At 37.9% G+C, this 18,998-nt stretch overlaps 1 long non-coding RNA gene across 5 annotated transcripts in view; it reads left to right on the top strand.

Moving 5' to 3' along the window:
• Nucleotides 1-18,998, top strand: part of LOC307002259 — a 28,029-nt gene that overhangs the window by 935 nt on the left and 8,096 nt on the right. Inside the window, exons 2-9 of one of the 5 annotated variants that reach the window (XR_013798448.1) lie at nucleotides 53-147; nucleotides 5,896-5,925; nucleotides 8,423-9,367; nucleotides 13,748-13,833; nucleotides 14,054-14,150; nucleotides 16,476-16,674; nucleotides 17,044-17,334; nucleotides 18,923-18,965. This is a non-coding gene — a long non-coding RNA (uncharacterized lncRNA). Of the gene's footprint in view, nucleotides 1-52; nucleotides 148-5,895; nucleotides 5,926-8,422; nucleotides 9,368-13,747; nucleotides 13,834-14,053; nucleotides 14,151-16,475; nucleotides 17,335-18,922; nucleotides 18,966-18,998 lie in introns of all 5 variants that reach the window. The other 4 variants (XR_013798445.1, XR_013798447.1, XR_013798449.1 and 1 more) reach the window with 4 other exon arrangements.

The raw sequence follows: 18,998 nt of genomic DNA, 5'->3' as shown, positions 1-18,998 counted from the left end.
GACTGACTTGTGCTGTTAATTTACTAATTGATCTGATTTTTGTACCTTTTAGATGAAAAAACAGGTGAGAAAATCCACCAGAACATCACAGAGACTCGAGGATGAACTCTTCTGACTTGAACCATTGTGACCCCAACTTCTGAACAGGTACATTTAGTTTGTGTTTTGGTTGTCAAATCTTTACCTGTAATGTTTTATATCAATAGCGGTAGCCAAAAGCATTATATGTTCCTTATCAGCCCACAATAATACGCAAATCTCATTGCACGGTCAAGCTAGGCTGTGTTCAGGGGCCTTTGTGATAATATCATTATTATCCTGACATATTACAAGTAAAAATTAGCTCATATCTAACTGTGAGGCTAATCACCCACCTCTGGTATGATTGCACCCATTGGAGTCATGAAACAGGCCTCTGATGAATGGATAAAGGCCCAATATCAACACCATCTCATCCAGAAACACACTGTTTTACAGCGAGCCTGTGACTGTATTACCTTTAATAAAAAAGAAAAATACCAGTCATAAAGAAAATAGCCTCCCCCACAGAATAGTTCATTTTCCTGCAGCAGAAGCTATTAGTTTCTCCCTCTGCAAAGCAATTTACATCTTCATAAACAATTACAGTCCTGCTTGGGCAATTTACGCCGTTGTTTTAAGGACATTGTGTAACCGAAATTAATATTCCGGGCCGATGGAGCAGAAGTGGAGCGGTCATTAGCTGAGCTGCCTGGGAAACACAGTCGAATCTTCGCCCATAAACCACCATAATCCTCATTCAAGATCTTTATCAACAAACAGATCTTCTGATAAACAAGACATTACGAGTCTGCGTTAGCTTTCTTCTCTGTAGTAAACAAGAAATGAATTTAGCATGTGAATGAGTTTGGAGGCCTAAATTAGCTTGAACGGATAGACGTATTAAATATTTATGCCGGCTCCATGTGAGATTGTCCGTAGTGTTTTTTTTTTTTTACAAAACAATAATCTCCATCCTTCATGGTGTGCTGTTGGATAGAAGAATGAGGAAATAAATAAATATGAGATCAGACAAAGAAGAGGTCATGAGGAAATCTAAAAGAGAGAGAAGACCAGATGCCACATGGAGAGACATTACACAATTAGCAATACATATGAAGGAGATATTTAATGCAAAGTTTGTCTTATCTGTTAAATTTGGTGATCCAGTTAGTTAACATTAGTATGTATTTGGGAGGATTCATATACACTACCGTTCTAAAGTGTGAGGTTGGTAAGAGTTGTTAATAATTTTGAAAGGAGTCAAAAAAAATCTGGAAACTGTGATGCATTTTTCAGTACTAAAACAAATATTACAGGTGAAAAATATCGTGGAAAAGTTCATTTATTTCAGTGATTCAACTTAAAAGGTGAAACTAATATATTATATAGACTCATTACATGCAAAGTGAGATATTTCAAGCCTTTATTTGTTATAATTTTGATGATTATGGCTGATAGCTTATGAAAACCTTTTCACAATATTCTAATTTTGAATTTGGGGTTTTCATAAACCATAATCATCAAAATCATAACAAATAAAGGCTTGAAATATCTCACTAAATATGAACATTAGTGCTTTGTTATCAAGGAAACATTCTAATTTATTATGAAGTAATGTCTTTGTATTTGTGCTCACCTTGAAAATGTCTCACTGTGCCATCTTGCTGTACTTGAACTGCCTGTACAATTAAGACTCTAATTATCTCAAATAAAACTATTTCCACATCCCTTACTATCACAACCGTCCATAAACACAAACCTCCTTGTGGAAACACTTTTATTTCCTGTCCTCTGGTTGACCTCTGTCAATCACAGCACCTCTATGACTCACTATCAGAGCAGCTCTCCTATTGGCTGGAAAACCAGTTCTCCTATTGGTGGGAAAACCAGCTCTCCTATTGGTGGGAAAACCAGCTCTCCTATTGGCTGGAAAACCAGTGTTGAGTTAATGATGACGTTGTGGTGTAGAGCAGTGCAAACCAGGTTTATCCTACAAAAGTAAATTAAATCTCTCAAATCAAATGTTTTACCTTGAGTAGTTTTGTTCATGGATTTGGAAGATGAGGGCATCCTTTAGTGTTTCGGAAGAGGTTTTCTTTTCTATTTTAAAGGTTGATAAGCCTGGTTATTTATCTATCTGAGCTAGGGGTGGGCAATATACATGATTAACCGGTAGAAGTTTGTCAATGTTGGACTCTATCGCGGTTATGCTCACTTGACGTTGCTGTGCTGCACACGAAAGCTTATTGTTTGCATGCGTTTAAGCAAGTGTTTTTAAAAGTGACGTTTCACAAGTGACGTCCACCTGTGAATGCAGACACGATGGCTGGATTGCGTTTACATTACACTGAGATCCGATCACAATGCGTCCTCGACTACCTCCGAACCTGGACACGCTGATCGGATAACATTCCCATCAGAAGCGCGTTTACACTTGTCTTTTCAATGTGTGTGTGTGGACAACATCCGGATACAAGTGTAAACAGCCGGAGAGACTTTATGAGCCGCTGCTCATAAAGCGTCTGAGTACTTAACAGTTATTTTTGCCGCCTTATTGGGTTAAATACATAATTGGACGGTCAAATACACATATTTATGTGTCAACATGTCTGTCACTGCAAGTATCCTCATAAACAGTCATGAAACTCACCGAGTGGTCAGGGGTGTTCACTGATATGCTCACACAAAAATCGCTGCAAAAGAAGCTTTCCAACAGGTTTTATCCTAGTTTTTGTCCAACTCCATTGACTTGTATTGGATGTGCTGTGAGGTACGGTATTACAAAAACTAGGATAAAACCTGTTGGAAAGCTTCTTTTGCAGCGATTTTTTTGTGTGAGCATATCAGTGAACACCCCTGACCACTCGGTGAGTTTCACGTCTTTGTAAACGAAAGTTTAATGCGTTTTAGGTAAAATTGTTCCAGTGCACCTATGCAGCCATTGTGGAGGTGGGCTGGAAACCGAATATTCTCAGGCCAGCAGCATGTGTCCAAATTTCAATCTTAATGCCTGGCTCACACTACAGGAGTTTTGAAATCCTAACCGATTTTGAAATCTGGTTGCAGCACACACTTTAGGAGAATCTTTGCAGATTTTCTTACCTCAAATCTTAAACATGCTCATACTACAAGATTTGAAAATCGCGGCGCATCACACACTACAAAATGTTACTAAGATTATCGTGCCAGAGGAAGCGCCTCACGTGATCTACGCAGCAGATCGGAAGCTGGAAAGCGGATGTAAACAAAATGGATACTGTAACACGAAAACTTGCTGTATCAATAATGATCGTTTGTTGTGAGAAAAAACAAAAGCGGAAGAATAAACGAGTGTGGATGAGAAAATGGTTGGGGAGACGGGCTCAACATGGATTGTCAGTTCTTCCGCGAGAAATGCAGGTAAGAAATGTCTGTCACTTCCGTCTCGTCGTAGACTTGTTTCCTATTGGCTATTGTGACAATACTGACGTAATCACAATCTTGCTCATCCCGATAAATATCAAACATGTTTATATGATCGGGGCGAGCCCGATTTGTGTGAGAGCAGATCGGGTGGGGCAAGATTCGATCTGTGAACGTCTCACATTACCAGATAATCTGCGCCGAACATCGCAACCGATCGAGGTCCTCGACAAGATTTGTACTCAGATTCTCGGGAGGGAGAAATCGGGCATAAATCGGCCTAAAACTCCTGTAGTGTGAGCCAGGCATAACCGTTCTATTTCATCAGAAACGATCTGAAAACAGGACTTTAAGTGTAAAATACCGAACTTGTCCTTTAAGGGCGCTTTCACACTTGGTTTGATTGCCTGTTCCGAACCCGAGTTCGAGACCCGAGAAAATTTTTGCGGAGGAACAGGCACGCACACTCTAAAAAATGCTGGGTTGTTTCAACCCAATTTTGGGTCAAATATGGACAAACCCCAAACGTTGGGTTAAAAATGTAATAAAAAAATGTAACCCAACGGCTGGGTTTGTCCATATTTGACCCAACATTGGGTTGAAACAACCCAGCATTTTTTAGAGTGCATAAATCATCTCTCTGCTTGCAGTGTGTCAATCTCTCTTTTCGTCAAGGTAAGAGACACACACACACTAACCCTAACGCGCACTGACGACTGTCCTGTCGACCACATTATACATTATACGTCATCAATAGCGGTTCACTTCCGCGATTTGGTACGATTGCGTTCATATCAGCAGCGAACCGTACTGGAGTTCACATGAACCGTACCCCAGACCACCCTTTTCAAGCGGACTCGAGTACGGTTCGCGGGTGCGCACCCGAGTTCGGAAGACAGCGTTCACATCATAACCAAACGAACCAAACTCTGACGTCATTCGAACTCGGGTGCGCACCAAAAGTGCTAGTGTGAAAGCGCCCTAAGTGAAGGTAAACAGTTGAGAAACGCATGTGTAACAGTGTATTGGATCCGTGCATTAGCTCTTAAAGTGACGGCAGCCTAATAAACCTGCAGCTGTGTGTCATTAATGTTGATCCGGGTGATGCTGCACTTTGGTGGTGGTTGAGGTGATTCCCCCCTTCTATGTAAAGCACTTTATGCTTTATGTAAAGTGGCAAGAAAATAGCTATATAAATGTAATGAATTATTTATTATTTATCAAACAACAAAAGAGAGAAAATCTATCACTGCTCTTGACTTTTGTAACTTTAATAAGAATAAATATATATTTAATTTACACAGTGAAGACTATGCAGTGTTTTTTTTTCTTTCTTTGAGTAATATTTGATTACTTAATACAATTTATGTAGTATTGAAGCTTGAAGTTTTTCTTTGTTCTATTGTAGTTTGTTGTACAATTGCTTGTAATTATTATTATTTTTTATTCTTATTTTATCACTGACTATTTACTTATCTTTTTTATTATTAGTTAGGCTAGTATTAGATTTTTGTGATTTTGAAATTGGTGACTAGAATTTAAATAAATGGCACATATTTTCATGCAAAAATTTTGCCAAAACATTCTCTCTAAGAAAACAAAAGGTTCAATTGGGTTCTTGCCTGAATTTTAAAGAGCAATATCTTAAATAATTGCATAATATTTTCATATTTAACAGGTTATTTCCAAATTCTCTAGTGATTAAGTATGTTTACGAGCTATTTAATTCATAAAATGTAATCAAAATGCAAAATGAATTCATTAAAACTACATTTTGAATGATCCCATGATGAAGTGCCTGACAGAACCCTTTAAGGTTTTATACAGAACCTTTTCTTCTGAGAGTGAGGTTTCGCTTCAGTTGGTTAACATTAGTTGATGCTTTAGGGATCATGAACTAGTAATTTAGTAGCATTTAATCTACACTCTAAAAAATGCTGGGTTGTTTTAACCCAATTTTGGGTCAAATATGGACAAACTGGGTTACATTTTTAAATTGCCTTTTTGATCCAACGTTTGGGTTTGTCCATATTTGACCCAAAATTGGGTTAAAACAACCCAGCATTTTCAGTGTAGGTTCATCTATTTCTATGTACACTACCATCATTTTTATTTTTAAAGTCTATTATGCTCACCAAAAATAAATATTGTTTTCTCCTCTCTTTTATAAGTTGATTTATCTGAACTATGCATGATCATATAGTTAGTAATATTTCTCAGAAGCCTGGCTGTGTGTTCTTTTGTGTTAGTGCCACAAGGGGGCAGTGATTGGTAAACAGAAACACAGTTATGGAGCCGTTATATTGTGTTATATTTATTGTGTCCCTTTGGTGTCTTCTCCTTCACAGTCCCATATACTAATAAAGTGTTGACTTTCTCCCCTCTACAGTTGAACAAACCCACAAGGAAATCTGCAGGGTTATGGTAATATTTTATCAAAATTTTAAATCCCAATTTTTTTTTCTTTCTTAGCCATGATGGAGAAAAGAGGAAAATGCCAAGGTATGTAACATTCATATCATTTAAATAATAAATCAGTCTAAGGTAAAGACTATGGTGCGCGTTTATGAATATTTAAAATGTGGAGTTTACAGATCAGAAACATTGACAGCGGACGAATACTAATTTCCTGCGGCCGGTATCTGATGAGGGGTTAAACTGGACGCCGGATACATTATTCATTTCCTTTCTTCCTGTTATTTTCGTACCTTTGATAGGCTTCCTTTGGTCAGGCCATTCCTGTATATTTTACTGTTTTATCTGAAAAACAGCAGGGAGAAAAAAAAGAATTTCCACTGAAATATTAATATATCTGAATCTTGGCATGTCAATGAGAGATCAGACAGGTAGAGTGTGTTTTACATAACAATTCAGGTGAAGATAAAGTTCACCTCCCTGCAAAACACAGACGGAAGCATCAAATGTCTCCAGCCCGTGTGTGTGTGTCCGCTCTTAATCTAGCCAGGGATGCATCATTTGTGTTGTAAATGGGTAAACACAGGAGCCGCCAGGAAGAGCCGGACGGGTGTATGGGAAGGGTCAGGGAATAGTCCTTTTCTGGCATGGAAAGGTATATAGTTCATATGCATTTATTGGACACAATTACACTCTAAAAAATGCTGGGTTGTTTTAACCCAATTTTGGGTCAAATATGGACAAACCCAGCCATTGGGTTACATTTTTAAATTGCATTTTTGATCCAACGTTTGGGTTTGTCCATATTTGACCCAAAATTGGGTTAAAACAACCCAGCATTTTTTAGAGTGTATACAGCATTTATAATGTTACTCAAGATTTCTATTGCTGATCATTTGAACTTTCTATTCTTCAAAGACTCCTGAAAAATGCATCAGGGTTTCCACAAATATATGAAGCAGCACAACCGTTTTTAACGTTGATTATAATAATCAGAAATGTGTCTTGAGCAGCATATTAGAATGATTTCTGATGGATCAAGTCACACTGAAAACTGAAAAAATGTAGTTTTGATCACAGGAATATATTACATTTGTGACCCTAGGCCTACCTAGACCACAAAACCAGTCACAAGGGTCATTTAAAAAAGAAATGGAGATGTATACGCCATCTGGAATCTGATTAAATACGTTTTCCATTGATGTGTGGTTTGTTAGGATAGGCCAATATTTGCTCGAGATACAATTATTTGAAAATCTGGAATCTGAGGGTGCAAAAAAATCGAAACATTGAGAAAATCTCGTTGAACATTTATGTTCACGCTTGTGCTGCATTCACTCACAATTTAAAAAATATATATATATTTACGGTAGGAAATTTTAAAAATATCTTCATGGAACATGATCTTTACTTAAAGCTGCAGTCCGGCACTTTTTTGGGTTTAAAAATATAAAAAAATACATTTTTGAAAAAAAACTTAACCAGCCAGTGTTCAAAACGATCTGCTTGCCTTACCTCGATTCAAAACGGTAAGCTTGTAATAATGATTTTAATTCCAGTGGTACTGGTGGATTTCCGCGGGAATTTCGAGCATGTCTTTGCGTCATTACGTCACTTCTGTACACATAGAGAAGGAGTCCCCGGCTTGCGTGTGTGGATGATGGAGGAGATTTAGCTTAGCACTTGGTATGGTGGATCCCGAAAGTTTAAAGCGACAATCACCAGTGACAACTGGAGATTCACCAGTTGTAAAACCCAAAGACTTCGGACTTCAGAGTGGCTACAGAAAATATATATTTTTCACGTTTTGACGTGATATAAGCAATCGTTAGATTTAATCAGCATGATATAGCTACTGCAATGCTTCCCCCACCCCCCGAATTTGGTCAGAACAAAAGTGAATGTTACTTACTTGTTCAGATGACATTTTCCGATGAAAATTCTAATGTTGACACTTTCAAAAAGTATCTGAGATTGCTGATGACAGTAACGTTACAGTATCCACAGCGACGCGGCAGCCTCAATACATTGTGTTCATCCGCGCTGTTTCATGCCGATTTACTACCCACGCACAGTTAATAATTCCGCGAATAACTGCAATTGCAGATTTCGAACAGAGATGGCGACAACGAGGAAAAACGACGGACTGCAGCTTTAATATCCTAATGATTTTTGGCATAAAAGAATAATGTATAATTTTGACGCATTAATGTATTGTTGGCTATTGCCACAGATATACCCGTGCGACTCGTGACTGGTTTTGTGATCCAGGGTCACATATTACAATATATTCGCATTGAACACTGTGGGATTTTGTGTCAGGGCAGTTGAGGTACGTCGACTGCAACTAGTTTGGATGTGAGCGTGAAGATCCGACAAATCTCTTTTGTCGGATCATAATCCCTGTTTTTCCAAGTGAATGTATATTATCCCATTTGGAATGAAAGTAAGAGTGAGGGAAGTGCTGGAGGAAATCGATTCCATGTAAATTATTAAGAGTGGAGGAATGTGCTCTCTCTCTCTCTCTCTCTCTCCCTCTCTCTCTCTCTCTCTCTCTCTCTCTCTCTCCGTCTCTCCGTCTCAGTCTCTCTCTCATTAGCGGCTGGAGTCGGGGTTCCCTGAGAGTGAGGAGGCAGAGAGATCTCGGTGGGGGAGAGACGGCCAGACCTTCACATCCTCAGGCTCGTGCTCTTTCTCTTTCTCTCTCCCTGGAAGCTCATTAGTACGAGCACTGATGCATAAGAGCTGGTCATTAGCTCGCTCGCTCTCTCTCTCTCTTCTCTTTTACCTCTCAACACCCTCCGTCCGTCTGTCAGCATCTCAGGACTGAGACCGACACGAGACGAGGAGCGTCAGGCGATTGCCAACAGAGAAACTACACTGTCCTCCTCGTCTCATCTCTTTATATCTCTTCTCAGTTCAGTTTGAAGTACTTTATTGGCATGATTGGGTTTACACACAAAGAAGTGTACACAAAACCAGTAATGACATACAATATACAATATTACAATAACAACTGACAGTTGTATCCTGTTTAATTAAATTGCTATTTAATGAATAAAATAAGATAGAAAAAATAATATATATATATATAAGCAATTTTTTTAAATAAATATACAATATTCTAATAACAAATAACGAAATATTACAATAAGGTGCTAAATAATGGATAAAATAAAAAGTTTATATATATATATATCCTATATATACTGTAGCCTATATATCATCTATCCTCTATGCTGTTCTCATTTTCTTCTCTCCTCTTTTTTTCTCATCTCACGTCATCTTATCTCATCTCCACTTTTCTACTCTCATTTTCTCCTCTTATAATCCCTCTTTGCTCCTCTACTCGCATTTCACTTATAATTCACTCTCTTCTCTTCGATCTCATCTCATAGCTGCTCCTTTCCTTCTCCAAGCATTTCTCCTCTCCTCTCATGTCTTGTCTCATCAGATGAGTTTACAGTGAGAGAAGCTTTGAGCCAATTTGGATGTGAAGCTTTTCTGATGGAGTCCATCATCCACAGCTGTGAGTAAACATGAGCGCATGACCACCATCTCTCTCTCTCTCTCTCTCTCTCTCTCTCTCTCTCTCTCTCTCTCTCTCTCTCTCTCTCTCTCTCTCTCTCTCTCACTCTCTCTCTCTCTCTCTCTCCTGCTGTAGGGGCCGCTGGTAAATAATGTCTGGTGAGAACAGCGTGCCCGCGAGCAGGGTGAGAGTCGGACCACAGCGCACTCCTGGGGCTCCATCACTCTATCTATTCTTCCCCCGTTCTCTCTCCTTTCCTCTATTTCATTCCTGTCTTTTTCCTCGGCCTGACACATACACAATTCACGTGACACCTGCCTTTCCATCTGCTTCACAGGCACACACACACACACACCTAAACCGACCCCTAAACCTACCCGTCACACACAACTTTCTGCATTTTTATATGTAAAAAAAAAAAAAAAAAAACGTTTTATATGATTTTTAAGCTTGTTTCCTCACAGGGACCTCAGTTTAGAAGTCCCCACAGTGACACGAATCCACATGAGTCTGTGTGCATTCAGGTTGAAGTCCCTACCGGAATAGACACACACACACACACACACACACACACACACACACACACACACTAACACGTACATACCAGGCCAGATTCAGAATTTTAATTGGATTGGTATGACAGGAAGATACATTCTCTAAATTGTAATTCAAAGAAATTCAAGTTGCACAACTGGACTGTTTTGTAAATTATTACAACAATTTGTAAATTATTACATTAATAATTTTGAGTAATTATGCCTGTTTATTCTCTGATTTCAAATAAATGCTGTTCTTTTGAATTTTTTATTCTTCAAAAAAATCCTAAAAAATGTATTACCGTTTTCAAAAAAAATGTAACAACTGTTTTTACCATTGATAATTATAAGAAATGTCTTGAGCAGCAAATCAGCTGATTTCTGGAGGATCATGTGACCCTGAAGACTGGAGTAATGACGTATTTCAATTTGCTTTTTTCAAGTAACTAGTAAAGTTACTGACATTACTTTTAAATTTACAACAAGATATCTGAGTTGCTTTTTCAAATAAGTAATGCCAGTGACTCAGGAGTAAGTGCAGAGGTGTTGTGTGTGAACACGGTTGTAGTTCAAGGCTAAATTTGAGCATTTACTCATTCTGTTTTTTTTCTAAGTAAAAACAGTAAAATGCCAACTAAACCAAAATATTACGCAAACCTGCAATAATTAAATGTTAAATTACACAAATATACTTTATGCATTTAATTTCACTTTATTAAACAATGCATTTGCTGTCGACCTTCGATGATCCAATACACCATATTAATAAGCAAAAATGATTTTAAATCAACTTTTTTTGTTTTTATTCATGATATAAGAGTGTTGAACTTTCTTCTCCTGCATCCTATTCTTCTGAAATCCAGAATGGCAGCACTGAAGGTTTGTTTGAGCTGTGCTCTCTACTGTACAGGCGTGAATTAGCACTTCCTTCAGCCTGAGGCTTATTCATTTCACTTTTAGTGTGAAAGGGCCTATAATAGCCTTTAATTTGCCCAAAAAATTACTCTTTTTGTTAATAAAAGCAAACAACCAAGCCTGGCCCAGGTTAGAAAAAGTAACGCAAAAGTAGTGCGACGTTACTTTCCATAAAAAGTAGTGCAATTAGTTACTTTTTTTTTAGGCAGTAACACAATATTGTAATGCATTACTTCCTTCAGTTCAATTTTGAATTACATGTCTGCAACCTGTTTCCTAAATCAATTCAAATGCTATTCATATTCAGGAATTTAAAAGGCTTTTTTTTTTCTTTCTGATGCACACCTGCACTTCCATCTGCTTACACACACACACACACACACACACACACACACACACACACACACACACACACACACACACACACACACACTGATCTCCTCAGTCTCTGCAGTAGGTTGATTAATGTTAGCTGGCTTTGCTCATGAACTTTCAGCGCCTCCAAAGTGCTAATAACAGTGTGTGTGTGTGTGCACTGCTCCAGTTCAGAGCCAGTCACTGAATTGATTTGCTCATTTATTTAAGGCAATATGAGCAAATTTGTCCAATAAGGCAGAGGGAACAGACCTTTTTTCTGTTTGTGCTGGATCCACATCCCGTAATTACTGTTTCACTGTGCGAGATGGACTCCAGGAATCTGGGAAGCAGACAGTATTATGCCAATCAAATCGCTCTGAAAGAACATTGAGGTTGATTTATAGCAGAGCCGGCTGACCATGGCTGTGCATGCAGTATATATATTCACACGGGATCAGATCCCATTAAAGAAGCTCAAGCATATGACATTCATTAGATGACAGGACTCATGAAATGCTCAGAAACGTAATATGTGACGACATCTGGGCTGCTGATGAACTTAGTTGTTTGTGACGCTGTTATTTTCTTACATCTGAACATTATTGCATTGGTGTGCAATGCTGTATGTCCTTTAATCGTGGTCTGTGAGGAGACCTGCAAATAATTCTGGGAGATGTTTAGGACAAATGAAGATGTTGCAAAGGTGACCTGCCGTGTGGTCAATGGTAACTTTACACTGAAAGCCACAAATAAATGGATTTCATATAAAGCCAGGCAATGAAAGAACTTAATTTCAGCCGTCCGGTGTTTGATTTCCTCGCTGGAGAGTCCGTGCTTGTGCTGGGAAGGCTTTTCTTTGCTGCCTTTCAGAGCCGCTTTGCTTTAAACCAGCTGCGTTTGGTATTAGGTTTGTTTTTTCAGTAACACTTTACATAAGGCTCATTAGATTTTAATAAAGTATTAGTAAATGTTGAAATGAACGTTAACAAAGATTAATAAATGCTGTATACTTGTCGTAGAGATACACCGTTTACAATTTTCTAGGCCGATTCCGATTTTTCATTGAATGTGACCTGGCGATGCCGATTTTAGATTTTTTCTAACCACTTTACAGCACAAACCAATATTTATTTTCTATCTTTTCTTTAATAGAACATTTTGTGAACAGACAATCACTACAAAATAGAACTATATAAATTACTGTAAATTAAAAGTTAATTAAAATTAAACTAAAAGAAAGCTTATACTGTATATTTTGACTAGTTTACTCGTTTTTTTAGACACTAAAAATAGACACAAAATAGACACTCTGCACCGAAACCCGCGCTTCACTGCTGCTCACGCGACGGCTCACGCGCTGCTCCTGCTCGCGGTGTGAACGCACTCATTGATAACATGCATGACGGAAAAAAAAAACGCGCCTCTCACGCTTGCGATGTGAAACGGCCGTAATTCACCAGGTTTTCTACATGTGATGTTGATGTTGCGAGATGTTAATCATGCGGCTCCCGAGTGCATTTGACCGGCAATTAAATCTCATCCCAAGGCGTCATATACTGACGCTTTGACAAAACGTCTTCATCCAACGCACATGGCACCCTTTAGCGTCAATATGAGACGCACATAGAAATGGGCCAGAAGGCGCCTCCTAGCGGTCTAACCCTAACACTACCCCAGACCTAAACCCAACCATAACTGTGCGTGTCATATTGACGCTAAAGGTTGCCATGTGCGTTGGATGTAGACGTTTTGTCACAAGTGTCAGTATATGACGCACTAGGATGAGAATGCGTTGGTCAGACTGACTGACCGGCAGTTCGCCGGTCATGGCCGTTCACGTGAAAATCGGCCAATTCCGGTCACCAGCCGATCAATCGGTGCATCTCAGGTCATTATTAGTTCATGTTAACTAATGTTATCGTTTATTCTTCACGATTTTTCAGGAAAATCACATGAAACTGGTCTAGAACATGTTCTTAAACCAAAATCATACTTTTTTGCTTTGTAACATTATTTTCATGCAGATACGCGTCCTACAAATGTAGGCTACAAAATATGCTGTAATGACAACTGTTTTATGATAGAAATGTTAAACGATCGACAGCAATATCCAGTACGTTTTTTTCCCATTTTGAATTGAAAATACACTATTATTTACATGATTCTTGTAATTCATAACCGAATTTAACGAAACAAGACTTGTTTCAAACTTTTGACATATTAGACATACGAATAAGCGTGAATGTGTGCATATTTTAAAATTAAATATATTACAATTAGAGTAATGATGCTGAAAATTCAACTTTGATCACAGGAATAAATTACATTTTAAAATATTTTAAAATATAAAATTGTTATTATAAGTTGTTTACTATTTAGAGTATGTTTGATCAAACTAAATGCAGCTTTTTCAAAACCATTAAAAAAATCGCTTGAATGGCAGTATTGTAATGTGAATTTAGGGGAAGATATGTTAATTGTCATGAAATTTAAATAATGCCATTTCAAAAATGCTCCTAAACAAAACCTAGTAAAACCCTCGTCATATACCTATATTTATCTGTTCTCACAGACGAAACAAGAGAAAATGGCAGTGAGAGGAAGAGAGATTGACAAGAGACGAAATCTGTCTTCCATCAGCCTCTAATTGGAGTGAAGGTAAGCGTGATTCTGGATGGCAGAACAAGTGATCTGCACAGTCATCTAATAAGAGAATGTGTCCCGGCTAATAAAAGACGCCTTTAGAGCTATTATGAAACACAGAAGAATCCCAGTGATCTTAATGCAGCAAGAGAAGCTGGAAACACTCATGCCAATTAATGCTGTTTCTCCATGCCGTTCTGTCCACATCCCCCATTACTGCTGTTTTCGGACACAGAGGCCCAAACCCCTCGTTAAGGGCCAGAAGTGTTCAGCCCACCAGCAGAGGCACAGCTCAGCACACGACGTGTGTCGACCGCCAGCAATTAGCAAAGGTGTGGAGACGGGACTTTGGGCCATTACAATGCAAGGGCCGGAGCGGACCTGATCATGGCTGCACAGCGCAGACGATGTTTGTTAACCCTGGAGGTCAAACTTGCTTCACTTTAGCTAGTAAAAGACAGTGTTTGTGTGACTCAAATCAGCACCATGGACAGAGCTTTCACTCGCATGAACAGGAAGTGCAGGGGTGTTGTTAACCTGACTAATTTTGTTGACTAAATGAATTGCATAATACAAAATGCAACATTTCATGACAAAATGTAGTTAAACTTTTAAAGGCATAGTTCACCCCAAAATTGAAATTGTCATTTTCTCACCCTCATGTTGTTCCTGTATGTTTTGTAAGGGTTAATGCCCATCGAGGTGTCCATTGGGTTGCCTCTGCCAAAGTCCATTAATACCTGACAATGGACACCTCGAAGGGCATTAACCCGCTTATACCATGTTCACTTGCCAAATAACACATTTTTAAAACATTAGTTTATATTTTAATTAGTTTTACAATCGAAATCTAACGGTTTTAGAACTCATTTACTAGGTGACTTTTTAATGGACACCCTGCAGCCAATCAGAATCGAGTATTCACCCAGACCCTGGTATAATTTCCTATGTTGAACACTAAAGATGATATTTTGATGAATGTTTGTAATCAAACAGTTGACTTTAGTATTTTTTTCCCCCATATGGAAGTCAACGGGTGCTGTTAACTGTCTGGTTACAAACATTCTTCAAAATATCTTCTTGTGTTCAAGAGAAGAAAGAAGCTCATACAGGTTTAGAACAACTTGAGGGTGAGTAAGTAATGACAACATTTTAATTTTTGTGGCGAACTATCCCTTTAATGAAGAGACAGAAAGACAAAGGTCAGTTGCATAGTATCGGTGGAATTGTAAAGTCAGCAGTTTCGTGCACAAAATTTTAAACCCCAAGTTTCTTGCATTTCGTACATCTAACAATGAATGTATTTATGGTCCACAAAATGCACATTTCATAGATGGTACACAGGTGAAACTCGAAAAATTTAAATATGGTGCAAAAGCTAATTTATTTCAGTAATTCAACTTAAAAGGTGAAACTAATATATTATATAGACTCATTACATGCAAAGTGAGATATTTCAAGCCTTTATTTATTATAATTTTGATGATTATGGCGTACAGCTATGAAAACCCCAAATTCAAAATTAGAATATTGTGAAAAAGTTTTCATAGCTGTAAGCCATAATTATCAAAATTATAACAAATAAAGGTTTGAAATATGTAATTTTGCATGTAATGAGTCTTTATAATATATTAGTTTCACATTTTAAGTTGAATTACTGAAATAAATGAACTTTTGCACGATTTTCAAATTTTTCGAGTTTCACCTGCATGCATTTTTATGGACTTTTCTTAGTATATTATGTTTATGTCAGTGTAAACAATGATATGATCAATAAGTCATGGCAATGTTTTTCCATTAAAAACCCATCAAAATAATTGAACCAATTTCAACACCACTTTTGAAGTTATACAAGATTCAAACGGGCAAAATTTTAAAATATGAGTTGAAATAACTAGCCAATTTGATTATAGTTAAAAATGTAAGAAAGCAAGTTAAGCAACTGCACGTAAAGGGTTAGTTCACACAAAAAATTAAATTCTGTCATTAATTAGCTTCGTTCATCTTCGGAACACAAATGAAGATCTTTTTAATGAAATCTGAGAGATTTTTGTCTCTCCATTGACAGCTACCCAAGATCGTAAAATGTAATTCATACGCATTGAGCGATTTAGTCCAAATTTTTTGAAGTGACTCAATCGCTTTATATGACAAATAGATTGAATTTAGGATTTTATTCACATATAAACATTGATCAGCGAACATGAAGTCAAAAGCTCAAAACAAACCTTGAGTCGATTATATGTAAATAGAAGCCTTAATGAAATCGGTTCATCATAAAGCGATTGAGTCTCTTCAGAAAATTTGGAATAGACCGCTCAATTCAGATGGATTAGTTTTACGATCTCTTTATGAACCTTTTGAAGCGTCAAATTGGTAGTTGTGTAGCTGCCAATAGAGGGACAGAAAGCTCTCAGATTTCATAAAGAAGATCTTCGTTTGTGTTCTGAAGATGAACAAAAGTCTTACGGGTTTGGAACAACATGAGGGTGAGTAATTAATCAAGTTTATTTGGGGTGAACTAACCCTTTAAGTTGATTCAGGGAGATTTTTTTACTGTGTGAGGGGCCAAAAAACTTTGGGGCCCCCAAACATTATTACTGTAACCCTCTTTAGAGTATGTGTGAATAAGTGTGCGCTTTCCCTCTTTAATGCAGGCAGTGATGAATCTCTTGACATGCTTGAGACGATGACGCGCAGCTCCGATGCGGCCTTAATTTGTCTGCGAGGACGTGTGAACATCCCGGGGCCGCTGTTGTTGTGTCTGTGATGGCCTATCAGTCCTCCTGCTTATCTACAGTTCTACCGCCGAGAGAAGAATCAGTCATTTACATCCTCCGGGCCGATATCAGACGGGTAATGAATGACTTTAGTCCCATAAACGGCGTCTCTCTCCCTCTCGTCTCTGTGTGGAGTAAATTAGTATCAGCGTCGGCACACTGTGTCTCGGTGTAAAAGCGTCTCTCTGGCGCTTTTCCTGTTATTTGCCGGACAGGCGTCTGTGATTTCATTAACACCACTTGTCAGCCAAACACAATGGGGTTCCCACCTGGCAGCATTTTAGCACGGACACAAATAAACGTGCTCATTCACGCGCTCTACTGTATGACAAACACAAAGCGCATGCTGCCCTTCGTGCGGCGCCCGCACAATAATGTACAATTTGTTTAATGTCCCTCCTGTTTCAAGACAGCGAGTGACGCGTGTTATTTGTGTTCGCCGCAGACGACACAATGGGGGAATGTATCCGCGTGCCAGGCTCCTTTCTAAAGGGCTGCCTTCCGATTGATTAGGCGGCTTGTGAAACAAACCCTAGAGAACGGCAACATGCCACTGGTGAGTGTTGGGAACGTTGCCAGAGTCGGCGGGCGAATCAACGTTCTGCCAGCGCTACGGTGGCAGCTGTGAATGGAGAATATGTCAACTTCTTGGTTAAAGCCGCAAATCCCAGAGTCTGAGAAACTGCCAGACGTGCTGCTTTACTGCCTTTGAATTTGGTCGCCGTGAATTTGCCCGGTAAGAAAAACATATCCCATTCCCCAACCCTAACCCTAACCATAACCATAACTTATCCCTAAAATAGGAGGAAATGTGAATAACACTGGTGTAGATGCACCTAACCATGGCTGCAAGCCTAAACTTGACACATGTGACCCTGGACCACAAAACCAGTCACATGGGTACATTTTTTTTTAAATTGAGATTTATACATCAAGCTGAATAAATAAGCTTTCCATATATGTATGGTTTGTTAGGATAGGGCAATATTTGGCTGAGATACAACTATTAGAAAATCTGGAATCTGTGGGTGCAAAAAATCGAAACATTGAGAAAATCTCCTTTAAATTTGTGCATTTATGTTCACGATTGTGCTGCATTCACTCACAAAAATACATGTTTTATATATTTACGGTAGGAAATTTACTAAATATCTTCATGAACATGATATTTACTTAATACCCTAATGATTTTTGTCCTTAAAAGAAAAATCGATAATTTTGACCCATAGAATGTATTGTTGGCTATTGCCACAAATATACCCGTGCGACTCGTGACTGGTTTTGTGATCCACATATACTGTAAACTCAAAGCTGATTGATTGATTTATTGATTGATTGATTGATTGATTAATTGATTGGAATGTAAACTCAACTGATTGATTGATTGGTTGAATGATTGATTGATTGATTGATTGATTGATTGATTGGAATGTAAACTCAAAACTGATTGATTGATTGATTTTGATTGATTGATTGATTGATTCGGGATCAAAAAGATGTTCATCTAGGAACATGTTGTACTTGGTGAAACTCCAGGAACATGTTGTAGTTCTGCTGTTCGGTTTATGGTTTAGGATGGGAGTGAGCACTTTGGGTAATTTTGTAGTCTGGGAGTCTATTAAAGAATGAGTTGAAAAGTAAGCTGTTATCAGAAAATGACATGCATGTCAAATTTTATGTGTACAATAAATGTTTAGCTTTTTTTCAAAAACATTAGAGCACCGATAATCAACATGTCCTTTGGGAGTAGATTGCACTGATAAAAGCATCAGGTTTTAATGCTTATCCAAAGCTTACATACAAACCAATATAAGTAGATGGCCCCTATTAAGGTGATGCATTACCATTGCATTTTTTTTTATTATAATTTTACATGTTCTAGCCAGACAACCAAGGCCTTATCCATGTCTTGAATTGGCTTTTTATTGAAAACAATTAAATAATTAAAGGCTCAAAAGGGATTTAAGGGAATAAAGAAAAATAAATAAGCATGGTAAAAAGTTCTACGTAGGTCTAATTGTAGTTATGAAGTAAATAATATTTAATTTTAAAATATGCACACATTCACGCTTATTCGTATGTCTAATATGTCAAAAGTTTGAAACGAGTCTTGTTTTGTTAAATTCGGTTATGAATTGCACAAATCATGTAAATAATAGTGTATTTTCAATTCAAAATGGGAAAAAAAGTACTGGATATTGCTGTCGGTCGTTTAAAATTTCTATCATAAAACAGTCAAATATTAAACGTTTAACGAACATCTTACCCCGCACTCTTTCACTGTATAACTAAAGCGTTACACCTGTTCTTGTTCCTCCTTGCAGTTTTAAGGAAGAACTAATCACTGGATTTGCCAAAGTTTCTCAGGTTAGTGGCATCAAAGTTTTATTTAAGACTTTT

This window comes from Phoxinus phoxinus (assembly GCF_949152265.1).
Source record: "Phoxinus phoxinus genome assembly, chromosome: 7".
Taxonomy (NCBI): Eukaryota; Metazoa; Chordata; class Actinopteri; order Cypriniformes; family Leuciscidae; genus Phoxinus; species Phoxinus phoxinus.
Note: the sequence above shows the minus strand (reverse complement) of the source record. Positions and strands in the feature narration are given on the sequence as shown.